This window comes from Phocoena sinus, chromosome 9 (assembly GCF_008692025.1).
Source record: "Phocoena sinus isolate mPhoSin1 chromosome 9, mPhoSin1.pri, whole genome shotgun sequence".
Taxonomy (NCBI): domain Eukaryota; kingdom Metazoa; phylum Chordata; class Mammalia; order Artiodactyla; family Phocoenidae; genus Phocoena; species Phocoena sinus.
Window position 1 is genome coordinate 60,533,227 of NC_045771.1, and position 24,554 is coordinate 60,557,780.

The window sequence follows — 24,554 nt, forward strand, 5'->3', positions numbered from 1 at the left end:
ACCTAAAATTAAATCCACAGTTATTCCACTGTGGCTAGAGGTGGTAATCAAAGATTAAATGGATTTGCTTTGCCGGGGGTCCCCAGTTACCATCAAAGCACCTGTAATCTCTGGATTGAGGCCTATTCCTATAATGAAACTCATTTGGTTCTTTCACATTTTCTCCCTTCAACCCTAATAGATTCCTGTGGCTTTTGTGTTATATTTTCATCATTCTGATCAAATAATTATTCCCATCCCATCTTGCTCATGCTTCTTTGCCTCATCTCTTTCGTTGCAGATTTAAACTTACACGTACTCCCTCTTGTCTCCTCCCTACTAATCCTGCCCAGAAATCATCCTACGGGTGGATAGAAGGTGTTGACTATTCAATATGTTTTCTGTGTATTGTCAGCTGCTTTATTACTGCTTCTCTCCAGTTCTTTGCTGCTAAGAAGCATGGAGATGTTCATTTAAATCGCTAGGCTTCTGTCACGTCACAATGGGATGGATGCCTGGGATCGGGTGGATGCTTAGAGTATTACTGAAAGCTGTGTCTAACTGGTGTCAGCAGCAAAGCGGCAAAGAATGCAGAGATATCATTCTCGAAGGATACAGAAAAAACATCCTCAAAGTGGAACTATTTTCTCAGAAATACCAGGCTTATTAATTTCTAGTTTTCAGGGACTTATAATCGTGGTGAATGAGCTTGAAGTTTAAAATTCTGTGGTTGTCATTCAAATAATATTGGAGATCCAAGATGTATTCTCAAAGTCTTTGCAAGCACAAACTGAGCTTATTCTAGTACTCTCCTCTCTTGCTAGACGTTCATCAATGTTATTTATTTATTTCTGAGCAGTTTGGGATTCTATGAAACATCACTGAAATAGGTAACCATTAAAAGGAGGGCGTTGAACACTATGACAAGTAAGGATATTCCTGCTATCTTATTAAAAGTAAAAACAATGTGTACTCCATTATCTGATTTTGTTATACACACACCAGGCATACGCACACATACCCTGGGTAACAAAGAATGAAATTATTTACACCCAAACATTAGCTGGGGATATCTCAAAGTGGTGGGATTACAGAGGATTCTTATATTTTTCTTTATGGTCATTTTAATTTTCACAATAAATGAAAACAGTGAATATTATATATTATAAATTAAACCACAGGCAACTTGACTTCATATACAGAGAGCCCTCAAGAGGATGGGACTTACATTAGAAACAAACAAAGAGAACAAAACAAAAACAGTACTAAAAGTCCATGTTACAGGGGTAACTTAGAGGTTTCATGATGATTTACTGGTTCTGAAGGTGAAAATAAGTTCTGATAGATTTCAAATTAGTTTAGTCTTCATTGAGGCTCTCAGTGTTCCCATTCAGTGTTCCAGTGTGGGTTTTGTTTATGTCTAACACTATTTCCAGATAGTTTGGGAGGAAAAAACAAAGATTTTTTTAAGGTAGTGTCATCACATTTTATTCTCATATTTGGAAACAAACAATATTGTATTGTGCCCTTCTTTTATACATACATATATGCCCTTCTTTTGATATATTTAAAGATTTCTTTTCTACTTCCTCTTATGCCTTTTTGCAATCTTTTTTTATTATTATTTAGTGTTTTTTGATCTCCCTCCAAAAGCTTTATGACAGCTGAGTTTAAGTGGTTGCTTCAGGCTACAGAAGTCAAAGATGAAATTAAATTATGCTTCCAGGCTTGGCATACAAAATCACGAAAAACTTCATTCATTATGATTAATTAATCCAGAAGCACAGTGGTAGTATTATGATTCTATTGTATCTGGAACTTGGCACATTTTCAACTGACATTTCCGTGGTAAAGGAGAAAAGGGAATGGTAACTCTGTGCCTGGCAAACTGCTCCATAATAGACAGGCTGGAAAAAAAAGAACAAACGAGATCAGGGGAAAAAAAGATGTTATATATTGCATGTGGGGGCTTGGATTTTTTTTTGTGTGTGTGGTACACGGGCCTCTCACTGCTGTGGCCTCTCCCGTTGTGGAGCACAGGCTCCGGATGTGCAGGCTCAGCGGCCATGGCTCACGGGCCCAGCCGCCCTGCGGCATGTGGGATCTTCCCGGACCGGGACACGAACCCGTGTCCCCTGCATCGGCAGGTGGACTCTCAATCACTGCGCCACCAGGGAAGTCCAGATTTTTTGAGACTCCTCTCACAATTGATTATATCCTAGAAAATACCATAATATGGGATAACAAATGGCTTACAAGTCAGAGTTACCCTCAATATCATTTTTATTATATACCTTGATTCATCTTATATGGTGTTATAGTGAAAATTAATCACAATGATAGTGATATGTACACGTGAATAATAAAAACATTTCAAAAATGCCTGTTAGAAAAGAGGCATTGCTAATGAGAATTGCCTGCTCAAATCCTTTTATGTGGATTCCTTTCCTTTGATGTAATAAACTTCAAAAGTAGATTACCTGGGATTTATTATCTAGCAGACAGCTGACATAACTAAGGGACCAGCACCAGCTGAGAAGGGATACTTCTCAAGGGTGAAGAAGATAAAGAAAGACAAGGAGAGAAAGAGAGAGAGGGAAAGAGAGGAGAGAGAGAATTAGGAGTGAATCTGTTAGCCACTGCTGCAATAACACAGAATAATAAACAATCACAAAATCTCAGTGACATACAACAATAATCATATATTTACCACACATCTGTAGGTCAACTGCTGATCTGTACTAGGCTTGCTCATGCATACGCAAATCAGGGGGAGATCAGTTGCCCTAGGCTGGCTGGGATCTGGGCTTCTCAGGTTCAAAATGCAGGTCTATATGTCAACCAAGAGGCTCTGTTCCCCATCTTTCTGTGAATAGCTGGCTAGCCGAGGCATGTTCTTCTCATGGCAAAGGCAGAGGCCCAAGAGAGAACAAGCTCCACCATATAACAGCTTCAAGCTTAAGTGCCCATGACATCTATAAACACTCATTGATCAAAGGAAGTCCCATATCCTGGGCATTAGTAGAATGGGGAAATAGTAGACCCTAGAGAGAGTAAGAACTGTAACAGTAGCTCCATCATCACAGGAGGTGATGTGGAAGGGGGAGTGAGAGTAAGAGAGACTTGGAAACAAATAATTTCCTTCAGATTTTCCCTGACCCATAGCCAAGCAAATAAGGAACTCATATTGGTAATGTTCGGCCTTACAAGGTTTTGGGAGCTTCATTAGAATTTATTTTGAAGAATTCTTGCTAATAGAATGGTGGTGACTTTGGGGAACACAGTCTGTTGTGGGTCATAATTGCATTTTGGCAGCAACTTTCTTTCCCATATACTTGCATTAAGTTTTTTCTGAGCAGTGTGGGAGAAGCTTTCTTTTCTAGGGGCCTGTGAATTTCCATTTGTAATTAATTTTGAATCATGCTGTCATCATGACAGCTTAGGGACCTTACACATGCAAACATCAGATAAGTCAGGTAGATATAAGTTAGGTTGCTCTCTGAAATGTACTGTGTATAAGTGCTATACATGGATGAAAATCCAAAATATACTTCCTATATAAGAAAGCCAGTTAAAGACAGAGCTCTTTAATTATTAAGGCATGTATAGGAACACTGACAAAAGACGGGCTTCCATAACTGGTTATATCCATTTATGTGACATTATGCAAAGGAAACTCTTTCTTTATATTCCTTGAAGTACCTTATTTTCTATACCTGTGAAATGAGATACTTAAAACATGAAGCAAAACTTACCTGTATAACTGAAAGATCTGTACTAAAATATTCAAATCTATCATTCTGACAAACTAAATGTGTTCCACTTTCAAGGTTTTACAAAAACTTTGAGACCTCAGTATAGGATTTAGACTGAAGTGAGGCAGAGGCCATTTTTCTGTCCCTTTTTGACTCTCTCCTGAAAAACATGGTTGTGAAAATCAGATTTCTTTGAAACAGTGTCCTGCTGTCCACCTGCAGCTTCCTTGGTGAGAAGAACTGGTGGTGATGGCAGCAACAGCAGCAGTGGCTGCTTGCTCTGATCTAATCCCTGCATTGTAGCTTCTTGGGTACCCAGAGCCAGAGCAGCAGTGGCAGCAGAGTGGTAGCAGGTTCTTGACTCAGGCATGGCTCCAGTAGTGCCTCAGTGGTAGTAGTAGCTTGTGAATCAGTTTTGTATTATTCTGCAATCCCTTCTAAAGGCCCAGAGTACTGCCTGATCCTTCCACACTTATGATGATTTCATAAGAACTCATTTTCTATATAAATTCTTCCTGCTTATAAATACCTAAAGTGGTCTCTCTTTCCTGGATTGAACCTTGACTAACATAGAACCCTAACTTATACAAATATATAAATGATCTAGAAGAGGATCACATGAGCCAATTAGGTAGGAATATGCAAATCTAATATAGAACAAGGATGACCAAATTAATTTTGTACTTGTATTTCCTCTATATACTCATCAACAAATATGTACTTATGTCATCAAGAATACAGGAGCTATAAAATTTTGTAGATAAGTGCTGCATTATAAGAATTCAAATTTTACAAAGTAATTAAGGAGACTTCCTCATGATAATTTTTGTCTGATATTAGTGTGGTTACAGCAGATAGTTTTTTAATTGAAAACTTGATTCTAAAATTCATTTGGAAGAACAAAGAACTAAGAATAGCCAAGATACTCCTGAAGAAGTAGAAGAACAAGGTGAGGGGACTTGCCTTATCAGATATACATGTATTTGAAAGCAATCACAAATAAGGTAAAGTGATATTATTACTTTGGGGAAACTGACAGAACAGAATGGAATGGCTAGGAAGAGACTCACGCAGTATGGAAACTTCATATATGACAGGGCTGGCAATGAGGCTCAATTGGGAAAGCATGAACTAGTCACTCCAATATGTTGAGAAAACTAGTTACAGGAATTCTTTAAAAGCCCTACTTCACTCTGTTCATACACACACACACACACACACACACACACACACACACTTCAAAATGGTTTGTTGATTTATCCATGAATGGCAAAACTTCAAAATTTTAAAACTTTGAGAAGAAAGTACAGTAGAATAGCTTTAAGACTTCTGAGCAGGGTTGAGTAGGGAAGACATTCTTAAACAAGATACAAAAATAAAAAACCATAAAAAGAAAAAAGACTGGCTTTGTCTTTGACTGCAGTTATTTTCTGAAAAACATAGATGTCTAGTCAGATAAAAGTCAGATGCCTCAGAGATTGTTTCTCCATAAGTGGCAGCAGGTCACATCCACATGACTGGGACATAACAGGAACACAGAGTTAAGGGCTAAGAAAAGGTTTTGTGTAGACCCAGTTTGTAAATGTGAGCAGCCAGTTGTGTGTCACCTGCTACCATTCCAGAAAAAGGCAGGACATGTGGGAGGGATAAAATTCAACAAAAATTCTCATCATCTGAGGTCTCATTGTAATGTCTTATTATTTTCATTTCCGATTAAATGATCCATAGTGATAAGGTTTTATGGCTTTATTATATTGTTTATTATTTTGTTCAATGAAAACCCTTGAAGAACATATGACATCTCTAGTTCCCATAAATGTGAAGCATTTAAAACATAGTTATTGATTTTTTTAAATAACTGTGTATCTAATTGTATTTTAATATAAAGTAAGGTGTCTTAAACTGTAATAGACTTAGCAGAGGTCTATTGACATATTAATGGCCTAGGGAGGAAACTGGTGAAAAAATCCTTCCATTGGAGTGATAGTACTGTTCTAGGTAGAATGAAGAGGGAAATAACAGGGTGAGACATAGATGTGGAGAAATAAAAATGGGCATGCTCTCAGCTAGAATTCACACACTAGAATAGTAAAAACCAACTTTTGAAATGGAAAACAATTCCTCACTTTTTATATTATAGCAAAAATTCTTCTAAAGGGAAAGAGAACATTTTAATAAAATGGAGGTCTATCATAATAACAGTTTAGAAACAGGATGACTGATAAAACAAGCTCATGCTTTTTTAAAAAATGTGCTTCTTAAAATTATATAAACTAAACCTCCTATGGACTAATATCCTTGAACAAGGGTAGGTTTTTTGCTTTTTATTTTTAACATTTTTTTTAAGTTTGGGGACAACTTACTTTCCCAAAGATTTCTTGACATATTAGATACAATGCAAGTTAAAGTGAATATCTTAAAAGGAAACATCTAATAGCCTTAACCCAACAATATATAAAGCATATATGTCTCAAAATTCACAGACCTAAGTTCCAGTCATCAGTGTTGAGACCTTAGGCAAACCTTCCAACTTTCTTATGTTTCGATTTTCTTGTCTGTAAAATGAGGGTATCATACAAAATAATACTGAAAACAAAACTAAAAATCTAGACAAGTAGAAGGGCAGTCATTAAGCACCAGGGAAGTTGCAGAACCTGTGTATAACACGAGGCCAGAGAGGAAAAAGTAACAAAAGCGTGACAGAGCTTCACTCTTCAAGAGAGACTGGGTATCTATCAAGCTAAAAAGACAGATGGCATTCAACATAGGAAAACATTTTTTTTTAACACCTTTATTAGAGTATAATTGTTTTACAATGGTGTGTTAGTTTCTGCTTTATACCAAAGTGAATCAGCTATACATATACATATATCCCCATATCTCCTCCCTCCTGCATCTCCCTCCCACCCTCCCTATCCCACCCCTCTAGGGGGTCACAAAGCACTAAGCTGATCTCCCTGTGCTATGCGGCTGCTTCCCACTAGCTATTTTACATTTGGCAGTGTATATACATCCATGCCACTCTCTCACTTCATCCCAGTTTACCCTTCCCCTTCCCTGTGTCCTCAAGTCCATTCTCTACGTCTGCATATTCCTGTCCTGCCCCAACATAGGAAAACATTAAAGTTAGTGGAGACTGAATCTGAAACAAGATAAAACTCCAGGTTGCAGAACTGGGGCCTGAGAACTAGGCCGCTTTTGCTGAGAGGATATGCGTGCTGCTGAGCATGGGGCCAGTGCACCTTAAAGCACTCCTCTCTCAGGTCTGACATTATTAGCGTTTGGGATTAGGACAGCCTGATCTAAGAGATGGGGACGAGGCACTCCAGGAAAGTGAGAGCACAAGCTGCGGAACCAGGAACCCAAATAGCACTGTGATTTTCAAGACATTATTAGGTCCCCCACTGAAAGTAACCAGCGGAAGAATGAAGATTTCATTAGCACTTTGGTAGAACCAGAAAACATAGTCCTAGACAGGCTGTATGGCTGTCAGCCCAGAAACTTCACTGTAAATCATTTGGAAAACCATGTTTGTCAACAGAAAATTAAAATGCCTTTAATGGTAGTTGCTTAAATGTCGTCTCGCATTTTCACCACAGCCTCCTTTTCTGGGGAGAAAATTTCAAATTTGTCATTATTATCCTCTCTTAGAAGTGGCTCAGGGAAGTTGTTGTATGAAACATAAACCAAAGCACAACAAACAACTTCCGAATGGGATGCCAGTGTCGTATATGGAAGCAGCATGCAAACCACAAAGGGAGGAGAGTAGGCAGCAGATTTGTCAGGTTGCCAGTAAAAGACAATGTCTAAATTTCTGTAACCAGATCCACCTTTAGAATATTTTATGTTTTCCAAATCAGACCTGAGGTTTTCTGGAATGATGAACAGTAACACTCTAAGCAGCAAAGTCTTAATCAGTACTACTTTGAAATGTATAACTGAAAGTTAATCAGGTCACCCTGTTGAGGTTAAGAACGTGATTATGTGCTGATGTTGCTCATTTCACACATGGAAAAATCCCAGGGCAGCTAGGGGCCCTCTTGAGCCATTTGTATTTTTTAATTGTTTATTTAGATTTGATTTTTCTGGACTTGGTTTAAATGCTTTCTATGCATGTTAATCTCTATGTCTGTCTGCCAGGTTTTCAATACAATATTTCAATACAATATAGTGTAGTGGAAAGAATGTTGGATTATGTCTCATCTTTACCTGCAGAGAACCACCAGGTTAGGCATTTAAACTTTCTGAGACTCTCTCCAATCTGTAAGTAAGGAAAATCATACCCACTGCAAAGTTGTGTCATGAGGAATCACCTGAGGGAAACTGTGCAAGGCCTGGCTCTTCACAAATAGTGTCCGTTCTTGGTCTACGGCTGGCCCCACCCTACCTACTGAAATACATTTCCTCCTCACTTAAACCTACAACTTTCACTCTAGAAAGGCAAGTCTCCTTAATGTTCCTGCCATTCTAATTCTCACTTTCCACCTTGCGTTACACTACTATGGTCCCATCCTCTTTACCTAATTTTTACTCGTCTTTCAGGTCTAAAAGGCAAACGTGTTCACACAAAAACATCAACAAATTGGAAAAGGATCATGTTATTTTATTTTACTCCTACTTCTGATATCTTTTCTTGGCTACATATTTGTGTAGACAACCATTCCTTAATTTGTGGATAGCATGTGGAATGCATAAAGTAGACTTACTGAAGTTCATCTTTGTAATACTCATTTTCAATTCTACAAATATTTATTGCTTGCCTACTATGTAGAGGGTATAAAGTTGAGCAAAAAAAAATCAGTCTAGGGCTTCCCTGGTGGCGCAGTGGTTGAGAGTACGCCTGCCGATGCAGGGGACGCGGGTTCGTGCCCCGGTCCAGGAAGATCCCACATGCCGCGGAGTGGCTGGGCCCGTGAGCCATGGCTGTTGAGCCTGCGCGTCCGGAGCCTGTGCTCCGCAATGGGAGAGGCCACAACAGTGAGAGGCCCGCGTACTGCAAAAAAAGAAAAAAATCAGTCTATTCCCTCGTGGGTTCATTATCCCCTTAGGAAGAAATTTGAATGATGCTACATGTTGTATTTGTCTCTCAGCTAAGGCAGTTATTTTGAAGTATCTTGTGTCTTTGCATTTGGTGAAATTCGGGCCATCAGTAGCCTTTTGCTTGTATTTTCTGGAGTGTAAAATGAGATTATGTAGTCAGCACTTTAAATAATATGATATATGATGATTTTAAAACAAGGTGCTGTAATTTTCCATCAAAGCTATTTAAAAATCATATTGAGGCAAAAATGGACAAAGTTTTTTCCCAACAGATTATGACTTGGTAAATGATTTGTTAGGAGTTAAACAAAGGGCTTAGTGGTAATGTGATATAACCAGAACACATTCTCCAGAGGTGAGTTACATTTATCAATCAAATGAAAAATGTGTTTAACTGCTAGAATACGTGTCAATCCATGTGATTCCTCGGCTTCAGTCAATGGAAGGTAAATCTGGTTAACTATGTTTGAGTATATTTTGTCAGCTTTGTTCACATGGTTTGTAGGTTTATATTTGAACTCAAAGCTGCAACCTTAATTTATTAGTTTCAAGCTGGAGGCTTATGTTCTCTTTTAGAACATTCTCTTTCTGCACTATTAATGTCCCTGTCTCATAAACTAAACCTTATTTTCTGTGTTCACTGAGAAGACCTTATTCTTTAGAAAATAAAAAGAAAGCAATTATATACTTTCTGGCACTATTTAGCCTCTGCTTTTATGGTAGGACATTTTTACTGATTCTTCTGGGCAGAAGGACATGCTCTACTTGTGTTAGAGAAGGTTACTTAGGAGAGATAGTCTTCAGCCCTTTGAGTTGCCTGTCTGTTTGAGAACCTGCTGAGCATGATTACAAATCACGAGTTGGGCTTGGGTTTTCCCAAGCTGGCTGCAGAGACAACTTGTCTAGGCTCTCAGTGAATAGCCACAGCCCACAGAGAATGTGTGTTTACCCAGACCTTTTCCATGGTTTACTTCTGAAAATTGGTTCAACCACATGGGAATCTAGTTAGACTCTTGGAATTACAATCTTTGACTGGCACATAGCCCAAACATTTTAAAATAGGATTTGGAAATCAGATTGGAGCTTAGGAAATGAGCAAAGAATGGTAAGAGTCCATATCTAAACCTCCTTCAAGTCCATCTGAAATCCACCTTTTAAAACATGGGTTTCCATTACCAAATCATCCATTTTTACTAGTTTTAAGTAGGAAGCAGAATTTTAGTGAGACACAGTGAAAGGTGATGTTTCAGTCCTCATGCAGCTCACTAGGAAGGTAAAGGTGTATGAAAACTTACATGTGTAAGATCCCCTATTAAACTAAACATATTCCACCCAGCTGTTTAGGAGGATGATTTTTTTTTAACATCTTTATTGGAATATAATTGCTTTACAATGGTGTGCTAGTTTCTGGTTTATAACAAAGTGAATCAGTTATACATATACATATGTTCCCATATCTCTTCCCTCTTGCATCTCCCTCCCTCCCACCCTCCCTATCCCACCCCTCTAGGTGGTCACAAAGCACCGAGCTGATATCCCTGTGCTATGCAGCTGCTTCCCACTAGCTATCTACTTACGTTTGGTAGTGTGTATATGTCCATGCCACTCTCTCGCTTTGTCACAACTTACCCTTCCCCCTCCCCATATCCTCAAGTCCATTCTCTAGTAGGTCTGTGTCTTTTATTCCTTTCTTACCCCTAGGTTCTTCATGACGTTTTTTTTTCTTAAATTCCATATATATATGTTAGCATACGATATTTGCCTTTCTCTTTCTGACGTACGTCACTCTGTATGACAGACTCTAGGTCCATCCACCTCATTACAAATAGCTCAATTTCATTTCTTTTTATGGCTGACTAATATTCCATTGTATATATGTGCCACATCTTCTTTATCCATTCATCCGATGATGGACACTAAGGTTATTTCCATCTCCTGGCTATTGTAAATAGAGCTGCAATGAACATTTTGGTACGTGACTCTTTTTGAATTATGGTTTTCTCAGGTTATATGCCCAGTAGTGGGATTGCTGGGTGGTATGGTAGTTCTATTTTCAGTTTTTTAAGAAACCTCCATACTGTTCTCCATAGTGGCTGTACCAATTCACATTCCCACCAGCAGTGCAAGAGTGTTCCCTTTTCTCCACACCCTCTCCAGCATTTATTGTTTCTAGATTTTTTGATGATGGCCATTCTGACTGGTGTGAGATGATATCTCATTGTAGTTTTGATTTGCATTTCTCTAATGATTAATGATGTTGAGCATTCTTTCATGTGTTTGTTGGCAGTCTGTATATCTTCTTTGGAGAAATGTCTATTTAGGTCTTCTGCCCGTTTTTGGGTTGAGTTGTTTGCTTTTTTGTTGTTGAGGTGCATGAGCTGCTTGTAAATTTTGGAGATTAATCCTTTGCCAGTTGCTTCATTTGCAAATATTTTCTCCCATTCTGAGGGTTGTCTTTTGGTCTTGTTTATGGTTTCCTTTGCTATGCAAAAGCTTTGAAGTTTCATTAGGTCCCATTTGTTTATTTTTGTTTTTATTTCCATTTCTCTAGGAGGTGGGTCAAAAAGGATCTTGCTGTGATTTATGCCATAGAGTGTTCTGCCTATGCTTTCCTCTAAGAGTTTGATAGTTTCTGGCCTTACATTTAGGTCTTTAATCCATTTTGAGCTTATTTTTGTGTATGGTGTTAGGGAGTGATCTAATCTCATACTTTTACATGTACCTGTCCAGTTTTCCCATCACCACTTATTGAAGAGGCTGTCCTTTCTCCACTGTACATTCCTGCCTCCTTTATCAAAGATAAAGTGACCATATGTGCATGGGTTTATCTCTGGGCTTTCTGTCCTGTTCCATTGATCTATATTTCTGTTTTTGTGCCAGTACCATACTGTCTTGATTACTGTAGCGTTGTAGTATAGTCTGAAGTTGGGGAGCCTGATTCCTCCAGCTCCGTTTTTTGTTCTCAAAATTGCTTTGGCTATTCGGGGTCTTTTGTGTTTCCATACAAATTGTGAAATTTTTGTTCTAGTTCTGTGAAAAATGCCAGTGGTAGTTTCATAGGGATTGCATTGAATCTGCAGATTGCTTTGGGTAGTAGAGTCATTTTCACAATCTTGTTTCTTCCCATCCAAGAACATGGTATATCTCTCCATCTACTTGTATCATCTTTAATTTCTTTCATCAGTGTCTTATAATTTTCTGCATACAAGTCTTTTGTCTCCTTAGGTAGGTTTATTCCTAGGTATTTTATTCTTTTCGTTGCAGTGGTAAATGGGAGTGTTTTCTTGATTTCACTTTCAGATTTTTCATCATTAGTGTATAAGAATGCCAGAGATTTCTGTGCATTAATTTTGTATCCTGCTACTTTACCAAATTCATGGATTAGCTCTAGTAGTTTTCTGGTAGCATCTTCAGGATTCTCTCTATATAGTATCATGTCATCTGCAAACACTGACAGCATTACTTCTTCTTTTCCGAATTGGATTCCTTTTATTTCCTTTTCTTCTCTGATTGCTGAGGCTAAAACTTCCAAAACTATGTTGAATAAGAGTGGTGAGCGTGGGCAACCTTGTCTTGTTCCTGATCTTAGTGGAAATGCTTTCAGTTTTTCACCATTGAGGTTGATGTTGGCTGTGGGTTTGTCATATATGGCCTTTATTATGTTGAGGAAAGTTCCCTCTATGCCTACTTTCTGCAGGGTTTTTATCATAAATGGGTGTTGAATTTTGTCAAAAGCCTTTTCTGCATCTATTGAGATGATAATATGGTTTTTCTCCTTCAATTTGTTAATATGGTGTATCACATTGATTGATTTGCGTATATTGAAGAATCCTTGCATTCTTGGAAAAAACCCCACTTGATCATGGTGTATGATCCTTATAATGTGCTGTTGGATTCTGTTTGCTAGTATTTTGTTGAGGATTTTTGCATCTATGTTCATCAGTGATATTGGCCTGTAGTTTTCTTTTTTTGTGACATCACTGTCTGGTTTTGGTATCAGGGTGATGGTGGCCTCGTAGAATGAGTTTAGGAGTGTTCCTCCCTCTGCTATGTTTTGGAAGAGTTTGAGAATGATAGGTGTTAGCTTTTCTCTAAATGTTTGATAGAATTTGCCTGTGAAGCCATCTGGTCCTGGGCTTTTGTTTGTTGGAAGATTTTTAATCACAGTTTCAATTTCAGTGCTTGTGATTGGTCTGTTCATCTTTTCTATTTCTTCCTGATTCAGTCTTGGCAGGTTGTGCATTTCTAAGAATTTGTCCATTTCTTCCAGGTTGTCCATTTTATTGGCATAGAGTTGCTTGTAGTAATATCTCATTATCTTTTGTATTTCTGCAGTGTCAGTTGTTACTTCTCCGTTTTCATTTCTAATTCTATTGATTTGAGTCTTCTCGCTTTTTTCTTGATGAGTCTGGCTAATGCTTTATCAATTTTGTTTATCTTCTCAAAGAACCAGCTTTTAGTTTTATTGATCTTTACTATCGTTTCCTTCATTTCTTTTTCATTTATTTCTGATCTGATCTTTATGATTTCTTTCCTTCTGATAACTTCCGGGTTTTTTTGTTCTTCTTTCTCTAAGTGCTTTAGGTGCAAGGTTAGGTTGTTTATTCGAGATGTTTCCTGTTTCTTAAGGTAGGATTGTATTGCTATAAACTTCCCTCTTAGAACTGCTTTTGCTGCATCCCATAGGTTTTGGGTCCTCGTGTCTCCATTGTCATTTGTTTCTAGGTATTTTTTTATTTCCTCTTTGATTTCTTCAGTGATCACTTCGTTCTTAAGTAGTATATTATTTAGCCTCCATGTGTTTGTATTTTTTACAGAGATTTTCCTGTAATTGATATCTAGTCTCATAGCGTTGTGGTTGGAAAAGATACTTGATACAATTTCAAATTTTTAAAATTTACCAATGCTTGATTTGTGACCCAAGATATGATCTATCCTGGATAATGTTCCATGAGCACTTGAGAAAAATGTGTATTCTGTTCTTTTTGAATGGAATGTCCTATAAATATCAATTAAGTCCATCTTGTTTAATGTATCATTTAAAGCTTGTGTTTCCTTTTTTATTTTCATTTTGGATGATCTGTCCATTGGTGAAAGTGGGGTGTTAAAGTCCCCTACTATGAATGTGTTACTGTCGATTTCCCCTTTTATGGCTGTTAGTATTTGCCTTATGTATTGAGGTCCTCCTATGTTGGGTGCATAAATATTTACAATTGTTGTATCTTCTTCTTGGGTCAATCCCTTGATCATTATGTAGTGTCCTTCTTTGTCTCTTGTAATAGTCTTTATTTTAAAATCTATTTTGTCTGATATGAGAATTGCTACTCCTGCTTTCTTTTGGTTTCCATTTGCAGGGAATAATTTTTTCCATCCCCTCACTTTCAGTCTGTATGTGTCTCTAGGTCTGAAGTGGGTCTCTTGTAGACAGCATATATAAGGGTCTTGTTTTTGTATCCATTCAGCCAATCTGTGTCTTTTGGTGGGAGCATTTAATCCATTTACATTTAAGGTAATTATTGATATGTACGTTCCTATTCCCATTTTCTTAATTGTTTTGGGTTTGTCATTGTAAGTCTTTTCCTTCTCTTGTGTTTCTTGCCTAGAGAAGGTCCTTTAGCATTTGTTGTAATGCTGGTTTGGTGGTACTGAACTGTCTCAGCTTTTGCTTGTCTGTAAAGATTTTAATTTCTCCATCAAATCTGAATGAGATACTTACTGGGTAGAGTAATCTTGCTTGTCAATTTTTCTTCTTCATCACTTTAAATATGTCCTGCTAGTCCCTTCTGGCTTGCAGAGTTTCTGCTGAAAGATCAGCTGTTAACCTTATGGGGATTCCCTTGTGTGTTATTTGTTGTTTTTCCCTTGCTGCTTTTAATATGTTTTCTTTGTTTTTCATTTTTGACAGTTTTATTAATATGTGTCTTGGCGTGTTTCTCCTTGGATTTACCCTGTATGGGACTCTCTGTGCTTCCTGGACTTGATTAACTGTTTCCTTTCCCATATTAGGGAAGTTTTCAACTATAATCTCTTCAAATATTTTCTCAGTCCCTTTCTTTTTCTCTTCTTCTTCTGGAACCCCTATAATTCGAATGTTGGTGCGCTTAATGTTGTCCCAGAGGTCTCTGAGACTGTCCTCAGTTCTTTTCATTCTTTTTTCTTTATTCTGCTCTGCAGTAGTTATTTCCACTATTTTATCTTCCAGGTCACTTATCCATTCTTCTGCCTCAGTTATTCTGCTATTGATCCCTTCTAGAGTATTTTTAATTTCATTTATTGTGTTGTTCATCATTGCTTGTTTCATCTTTAGTTCTTCTAGGTCCTTGTTAAATGTTTCTTGCATTTTCTCTATTCTATTTCCAAGATTTTGGATCATCTTTAGTATCATTATTCTGAATTCTTTTTCAGGTAGACTGCCTATTTCCTCTTCATTTGTTAGGTCTGGTGGGTTTTTATCTTGCTCCTTCATCTGCTGTGTGTTTTTCTGTCTTCTCATTTTGCTTATCTTACTGTGTTTGTGTTCTAGGAGGATGATTTTTGCAGCATAAGGTCAATTTTATAGTGTACACCTGTGGTATTTCATCCATGGACCAGGGTCCGTGATGTGGTTGATAAACTGAAATGTACAGTTGATAGATAAACTCTATCTTTAGGAACCTTCAAGTTATTATATCTGCATTTCTGAGTACAAGAAGGGAAAAATTAAGACTGATGCTTTATTTGAAAATGCAATGTTTTTCTTGTTAATGATAAACCATCGTAACTAATTGAAAGAAAAAGCTTACCCATAGTAGAAAGCTAGCAAAACAAACAAACAAACAACAAGAAAAAAAAACTTGTTATGCAATGAAGAACTTGCCTTTTCTAGTTCTAACATTCAGTAGCTGAAAGCAGATCATTGCCATAAAGAGTATTTACCAATTTTAAAAGGTCTTGGCCCATCATAGCTAGTGTTAGATTTGGAATATAGCTTTTGTTGCCAAGGTGACAAACACTTATAAATATAACACATCTTCTTATGTGCTTTTAACTTGGTATTTTTATGGCTTTTAAATCAGATACCATTAGCAAATATATTAGGTAATTTAGCTGAAAGACCATTTTCCTCTAACACTTTTTGTTACATTTCCCCAGGTATTTCAGTAAATGTCTGTTGTGACATTCTACTCCTGCTAGGCTTCCAACGTAAGGGGATACATAAAGTACATCTGGTAAAGATGAACATATATTACCTTGCCTTTTTTGTGTTGATCACTGAAAAATGTATAAAAGAGAGTTAGATTTGTAGTCTCCTTGAAGAGCACTCATTGTTCCTGTTGTTATTTGGGGGTTTATACCCCTTACCCCAAGTAACAATCTGGCTTTAAGATTCAATACACAGAGGAAAGGGTTTTGGGGACAGCATAATAACTATATATTAACACTCCTCAAAACCTCCATATCTAAATGCTTTCTCTTAGATATCAAAAAAAGAAGGCTATGGGGAAAATAATTACAGTAGACCATCTGGAGCCCTATATATTTGCAAGTCTCAGTTTATTGTTCCAAACAGTAAATTCAACAGCCCAGGCAGGGAAGGAATCAGCTCTAAATGTATTCACTGGATTTTTAAAAGACTTGTGAGGTGGACATATTTGTCACAGCAAAGGTAAAATCAGATAAGACATATTTAGTTTAAGCCCATATTTGCATTTACTGTTACCTTGTCAGAAATTCTTCTTAGAAGATTGTCCATTAATTCATTCATTGTTTTCTCTTTCATTCATTCAACCAACAGACATTTAAGAAGCATCAGCTATTTTTCAAGCATTGGAGGTACAGAGATGAGCAAGTGCTGGCCCTCAAGAAGAATATAATATCAGGAAAGAGGTAGGCAAATAAATGAAGTATTACAACTCTGATAAGTGCTAAGGTAGAGATTGCACACAAAGAAGGGGTCAGAGATGAGTCCCCAAAAAGGAAAGATGCTGCAAATTGTCTTTAGAGAATCAAGTGGAAAAGAGAAATATATATTTTACTTAAACAGCAAAACTCTATACAGGTAAAATGTTTTATATAGTAAATCCACAATTGCTGTTTCCTTATTGTGTGATCCTGAATGTTTCTCTGTGCCTCAGTTATTCCTCCTATCTAATGTAGATAATTATCCTTGCCACCCACATAGCTCATAGAAGACTGTTGATAGGAATAATGGGATATGAGTGGTGTAGCTATTTGAATTCTTTGGAAAAGAATGATTCTATGTAAACACACAGCATCCTTATTATTCCAAGCGGTAGCATTTTGGATAATTACTGTATAATGCTGCACCTTTGTGTGTGTGTGGTTTGTTTCTTTATAGAAAAGTAAGTGCTAATGTTAAGTTTCTCTAATAACTTTGGAAGCAATTTTAATCCAGCAGACAAAACATAATAACCTTTAAAGTAAGTTAAATCCCTTTGTATTTGAGTAGATTTTGTTATTTACCAAGGTCTTAGGCAGTTTTACCACAGTTATGGAAAAAATTGCCCAGCAAGCCCAGTTCTCTCGGTGAGTATCTGAAAAACACTATTGTGGACAGGCCAGAAGCTTCTTTACAACAGACACGGCTCTGAGAGTGTGTGTGAGTGTTTGCATGTGTGCGCGCACGTGGGGGTGTGCATGCACGAGTATGTTGTTTGTGTGCCTGAGCCTGGGGCTTGCCAGAAAGAGCTGGGAACGAGCTGAGACTGGCTAGCATACCTGAGGCAGCTGTTACACCATGGCGCCTGGATTCTTCTCTCAGACTCTAGGCTGGCTCCACTCCTCCTTCTCCTCCAGGCCCTCTTCCTTTTCATAGTCTAACTCTCGCTGTCTTTCTTCCTCTTCCCTGTGATTCAATGGGAGAACCCCATGGCCTGAGACTATGTCCTAGTCCTGCTGCCAGACATTCCAGGACTGTCTGGCTAATGGACGAACCCATACTGGTCAGAAAAATGACCCACAGCACTCTTAACCTGTTTCATCTTTTCTTTCACTCATTCATTCTCCCTCTGTTTCTCTCTCTCTCTCTCTCTCTCTCTCTCTCTCTCCCTCCCTCCCTCCCTCCCTCCCTCTCCAGTTCTCACCTTGAGTTCGGTGCTGAAGATTAGCCGTGAATTACTTGGCAACCATGGGAAGTGACAGTTTAAGGCAGATCTGCTCTTGGGTACTGTAACTTGCTTCAGGATATCTCAACAAGACCTGTCTATGAACTCAAGCTGGGATTTGCCAAGGTACTTCAGCCATCCATTAACAGGAGAGGCAGCCTCTACTGAGGAACCTGCATTAATCTCTCCTCTCTGCCTAGAGGTGCTGCTGCTCAGAAAGCTTCCTCCAGGAGCAGTGAGGTGACACAATAAATAGCTAAATAGCCACAAGGATTAAAAACCTATACAAGAAACTGTACTTTTCAGTTTAATCTGGCCTCTCATGGTTTGAGGTCATTTACCATTGGCCACACTGGAATTGGGCAGAACTAGTATAGCCAACCAGGGTGAATTTTCCTAGGGAAAAATGCCAATACTAAACTAGCATGGGAAAGGCAAAGAACCCTAGGGCCCTTGACAAGGGTAAAAAGTATGTATCACCACTGGAAAGGCCAATGATATTAATCCTAAAAGATGGTCTCTGGTTACATTTCATGGACTGGGGACCCACTGACAGAAAAGAGCAATTACTTATAGTCATATTTTTAAAAACTTTGACAAAGATCCCAATCATGGTGGATTAGGTATATTTAATATCTCAATTAATCAGCCTTCTACAATAGTAATATGTCAACTTTGGTTCAGGAAATCCACTCCAGTTGATAGTCATCCAGGAAGCATCTTTCATGCCGACATATTAAATTTAATCTGCCACCCCTGTTTAATAAGACTCTGTATTCATCTGCTGAAGAAAAGATGCTTATTTTTATCATTCCAACTTAACAGCTTGCTTAGCAAAGCTGATAGGAGTTTAGAAGATATTCATTGAATGCCTATTTTGTATATTTACAAAAGAGGTAGATTTAAGGGAGTTACCAAAAAGCAATATGTTTTTTGTCCCACCATTATCCTATTGGTCTTCCTTTCATTCAGCAGATTTATCTGTCATGAAGAATTTAAGTTTCATATTTTCCTCTGTCAGTTGTGAAAAGGCCTGTCAGCTGGGGCTTACACTATAGTTTGTAAAAGGCCTATAGCACACAATGACAATACAATCTTATATTTGTGCTCCCAGTCTCCAGATAATCCCCCACTTTCCTCCTCTGCAGCCCAGTTATGATCAGGCTTAAGTTGCATATTCTGTTTTTAGCCAGATTTTGCTGATAAATGCTATCAGCAAGACTGAAATGAAATACAGAAGGTTTAGCTCTTATTACCAGTGTAGAACATGCCTTGGGAGTTGTGAGTGTGATACTGAGACAGTAGTTGTATAAAACCATTTAATTCACAGAAACTAAATAAAGGAATGTTAATGGCATTGGCTTTTATCTGTTGAATGTTTCAAGGTCTTTATTCATGCACCTGAAAATACAGACTTTTGATTAACATTCCAGGAGATGTGCCAGAGATAGCGGGCCATTTCCCTTATGGTTTCCGGTAGGGATATAGTTCTGAGAGAAAACTATGCAAAGTCTTAACATTATTGGTTGATACCTTCAAACACAAGATACTTTGTTTTTGCCATTTTTATTCTGAGTTCACCAATACCCCCAGTCTCAGAAAGATTTACATTTCCCACATCTATGCAGAAGCTAATAGTCTCATTAAATGGAAACCATGTAAATAGCTGGAGGCCTACAAATCATTCTTTTTATAACCTGCTGGATCTGCAGCAGAATGTGAAGGACTGGTATATTAGAAAAATGCATCATTGGCTTAACCAAGGAGAGGGAAGTGTTAACCATCATTCCTAGAACTCTGGAGTGGAACAGAAGCTTGCAGCCTGACACCAAAATAACATCGCAATGAGAAGTGAAATTGCTTCTAAAGCTAAATTGCTTCATTTGAAAATTGTAGTGATGCTGAGAACAATTATGTCACTTAAACTTTCACAATTTTGTTTTTATAAATCAGTTGTAAAACTATCATGTGGTTTAAATGCGATTATTTAATAAGGGCATTTGTAATTGTCCAGCATAATCAATTATGCTTCAGTCAGGTTCTTCTCTGCAACTGTGTTTGTGCTAGCGGCTGAGTCATTCTTATGGTAATACATACTTTTTGAAAAAGCCAAATAAAATCATTGTTTTCCAGAAAAGTTCTCTCCCCCTCTGATTGCAAAGCATTTCACCAACTGCAAACTGAGTCTTGGAATTCATTTTCTTTCCCCTTTGTCTTAGAAAGTAAACATCTGTTCAAAGCATGAGAAGGAAAAACATACTGCTAGATAATAGGTGAAGTGAAAGTTGGTTCTTTAAGAGTCATGATAGTCTTGTCAAGTATGTTTACTGAGCTGAGACCGGGGCCAGAGCCCGGGGAGCATGGAGTGGCGTGTGAGAATTACCCAGCAGGAGCCATTATGATGTTGGTACCACAAGTCACAGATCATGACTCTGATTTTCTAAGAAGAAGGAGAGATTAATCATGGGCTGAGTCTAGGCGCACTCAGGCCTCCCAGAGGCTAGAGGATTTTAGTTGCTGTGTTGTGCAATTTGTGGGCTATTTGGTCCACTTTGGACTGCCTAGAGAGCTATGTTTTCCTTCCACATTTCAACTGAAGTCTCTGCTAATGCCTTACCCCTGGGTTTTGCCTGGTTCATTCTGATTTCTGTACCCACTGGCTTGACCAAAAGGTTTCTTAGGAAGCCAGGCTCTCAGCCTCTCTTTCCTCTCCCCCTCCTTTTCTCTTCGTTAGACAGATTCTCCCCTACCTTGACTCCTCTTTTACATTTCCTGATTCTCTAAAGATTCTCACCACTTCATGAAAATATCAACCCATTTCCTCGCTCTGCTGTGCATCCTGCCCTAAGAGCAGATCCTCCTACGTAAGAGCATTTCCTCATTTCAGTCACTCTTCAGGAGAATGACTGAGTCCTGCCAGTGATATAAGGTGTTTACCTTCAATCACATGGATCCAGCAGAAACTGAAGCAGGAATCCAAACGAGGCCTCCACCATACTGGAGCCAGCGAATTTGTTGTTTCAAAATCCAAATTCAATACTATCACTTACTAGCTTAAAACGAGTCCATGGCATTCCTTTATCTTAGCTAAAAGCCAAAAGGGTCTGTGTGCTCTGGCCCAAATAGTTCTCGAGTTTTTCTCACACCTTCTTTCCCTTCACTCTTTGTCCCAGTCACATAGGCCTTCTCTCTAAAATGGCCAGTTTCTTTTCCAGCCCAAGGCCTGTACATCTGCTGTTCCGCTCTGCTTGTGATTCTGCTTACCCGCACCTGGCCCAAACTGCATATCCCTTACCAGGCTAGTTCTCTCTCATTTCTCTTTTAGGCCAAGCATCACTACTTCAGGAAAACCAACACAGATGCCCTCAACCAAGAACACATTCTCCTGTTGTATGGTTACAGGATAACAGACTTTTCCTTCAAGTTATTTATGACACTTGTAATGTTCTATTTATTTGCACTGTTACTTGATAATTATCCCATACCAGTGGCCCCTTCTCAAGAACAGGGACTTAGTTTCTGCTTCACCCGGTGTCTCTGCACTCAGCAGGAGCTCAGTTTATTTCTGGTGAATGAATATACTCTTTGGGGTTCATAGAAATTTTATATCAGAAAATAAGGAAAGCAAATTTCTTAAACCTGGCTCAAGCAGGAGGGTTTTGAAAGCATCCTCACATCTATTCATGGAGAAATGTACAATGACAAATTGAAAATAGCCTAAGCATCAATGGAAGAGCAGATAAGTAAACTGTGCTGTGATCATAAAACATAATACTATGCAGCAGTTAAAATTAGTGAATTAGTGTCATATGTGTCCACATGGCTAAATCCTCAAAACACATACATAAAGAAAATGGGCATAAAAAAATGTACATCGGTTTCTTTGCCTAGAGTCCATGGAAGAATATTCAGAGACCACAACAGTGAAAACATAAGTAAGTACTAAGGCTAGGGATGAAATTTAGAAAGCATGGGAAGATGAGACCTTCAGAGTTCTGTCCTTCCTTTTCACGTCATTCCCCAGCCAGAGTACAGTAAGAGGAATGTAATCAATCCCTGCTCCATTTTTGGCCACACTGCTACTGTCTACTTTCTGGGGTAGTCCTTAATTGCACTTAGGAACAAACATATCTCTAAAGGGTAAAGATGAGAGGATCATAATCATTTGCAAATGGAAAAAGTAAAAGGAAATAAGCTAGAGAATAATAACAATATAGAAGAAAATTGATAATATACAAAATATTGAACTTTAATTCCTCTTTTGAAATATTATATGGGACTAAGTTTTAATAAATAACAAGATATAGAAGGTCTCAGAGACTTAGTTGAAAATTAAATGAAATAGGTAAAAATTCTCCTAGACTCATGCCCAGCTCTAGACTGGGAGACATCATACACAGACGTATCTAATGCATTATGGCCTTTCTCATAGTATAAGCTGCCTCTCTCCCCCGCCTCTCTTTTTTCTTTTCTTTTTTTGTGGAATTGGATAGTTTTAGAAGCCACTCTTTTCCAAAGTATGTCCCTTACTCACCTTACTACAAAGCTTTCAAATCCACTTTCTTTGTTGACTTTGAATCAATGCATTGGAGAACACTCTTAAACCCACAAGATTTTAGAATGACAGAAAGATCTTACTTTTTTAGATTAGATGAGGAAAATGATGCTTGGAGAGTTAAAGTAACTTTCCAAGGCCACCCAGCTATCATGTAGCAAGTGGGTACCAGAACCCAAAACCCAATACTCCTCATTCCAGGTGCATTGTTCTTTCCAGTGTTGCATCTAGGGTCCCTGTATTAAACCTGTATCAATTGTTAATGCTGTGGTTTGCATTTGTTTGCTAGGGACAGAGACAAAGGTAAAATCAGCTAAAGAGTGCTATTTACGTACAATAGAATATTATTCAGCCTTTAAAAGGAATGAAATTCTGATACATGATACAACATGGATGAACCTTGAAGATATTATACCAAGTGGAATTAACCAGATACAAAAGGACAATATTGTATGATTCTACACATATGAGGTACCTAGGGTAGTCGAATTCATAGAGACAGAAAGTAGAATGGTTGTTGCCAGGGGCTGCGGGAAGGGCGAAACGGCAGTTATTGTTTAATGATCACAGCGGTTCAGTTTGGAAGATGAAAAAGTTCTGGAGATGGACGGTGTTAATGGTTGCATAACAGTGTAAATGTTCTTAGTGCCACTAAGTTGTACACTGGAAAATAGTTAAAATGGTAGATTTTATGTTATATGTATTTTATCACAGTTTGAAAAAAATCAGATGAGAAATCATGAATTATGAATTCCAGCCCAAGAAGGCAAGTGCAGTGGGAATTCCAGGAATACAGAAAGGACTAAGAAAGTACTAGATGCTTGAGGAGGGTTGGAAGTGGAAGAGGGGGAAAGAGAGGAAAAGAGAAAGATCTGTTTTTTAGACCAGCACTGTCCAATAGAACTTCCTGTCATGGAGAAGGATTCTTTATCTGTGTTGTCTGTTGTAGTAGTCAGTAGTCACTAGCCACATTTGAGCCCTCAAAATGTGTAACTGAGGAACTGAATCTTTTATTTAATTTGATTTTTGATTAATTTACATTTAAACAGCACAGGTCTAGACCTTCTATTGGTGATTTCACTTAAAGTACTTGTATTTCTGCTTCTTCTAGCTCATGTTCTATACATTCAAGCATCATTCACTTATTTATTCAGTCACTGTCAGCAGATATAGTACATCTCCTGTGTGCCAGGCTCTTGCTAAGCTATAGGAATAAGAGGGAGTTAGAAGAAACTCTACATTGCTAGGAGGAGCATAAATACACGTAACCACTGTGACAAATAATGTGACCGTATGTCCTGAGGTTAGAAATGTTCATAACCTGCAACCCAGTGCTTCTACATCCTAGAGAAACTCTCAAATGTGCTCAAGGAGACATGGACTCTAAAAATCATAAAAGGCCTAAAGATCAATGAAAAACAGATAAATAAGGCTGTGTTTATAAAACAATACTATGCTGTGTAGTTAAAACTAATGAAGGAGTGGCTAAACCACCAAAACACAATAGTAGAAAAAAATTCAGTTTTAGAAGGATACACACAGGATGATATTTTTAAAAACCTTTTTTTAAAAACTTGCAAAGTTATTGTTTATGGATACATACATGCATACACATGAAGTAAATGTAAAAATATGTGTGGGCATGAGAGAGAGCACATTCAGGGTGGTGGGTACTTCTGGCAAGAGAGGGAATGGGATGGAAGAAGGTACACAGAGGTCTTCAATCTACATGTAATATTCTATTTATTAAAAAAGATCTGAAACAAATATGATAAAGCCAGAAGATGAGTTCATGGTGTTCATTATATTATTAGCCATACTTTTTACTAATACTTAAAATATTTCATAATAAAACAGATGCTAAGAAGTGGCCCTTCTGTTAAGAAGCTCTCAGATTAAAGGGGCATCATAAGTACAAACAAAAAATTTTCATAGTGTGTTAAAAGTAGTAATAGGGGCATGTATGAGGTAGGAAGACGAACACAGAAGAGGGTAGAAAGAACAGTCTCAAGGAGTCAAGGAATATCTCACTAGGTGATTGCATTTAGGTTTATTCTCTGAGGGCATATAGATGTTTATTTGGGAGAAATATAAAAATGGATATTTATTAGAGGCTGAGAA

General features: G+C 37.9%; 1 long non-coding RNA gene across 1 annotated transcript in view; it reads left to right on the forward strand.

Annotated features, from left to right (window-relative positions):
- The window catches only part of LOC116759575, a 210,966-nt gene that overhangs the window by 61,372 nt on the left and 125,040 nt on the right, over nucleotides 1–24,554 (forward strand). The window contains exon 2 of the long non-coding RNA XR_004351477.1: nucleotides 16,549–16,640. This is a non-coding gene — a long non-coding RNA (uncharacterized LOC116759575). The remainder of the gene's footprint in view (nucleotides 1–16,548; nucleotides 16,641–24,554) is intronic.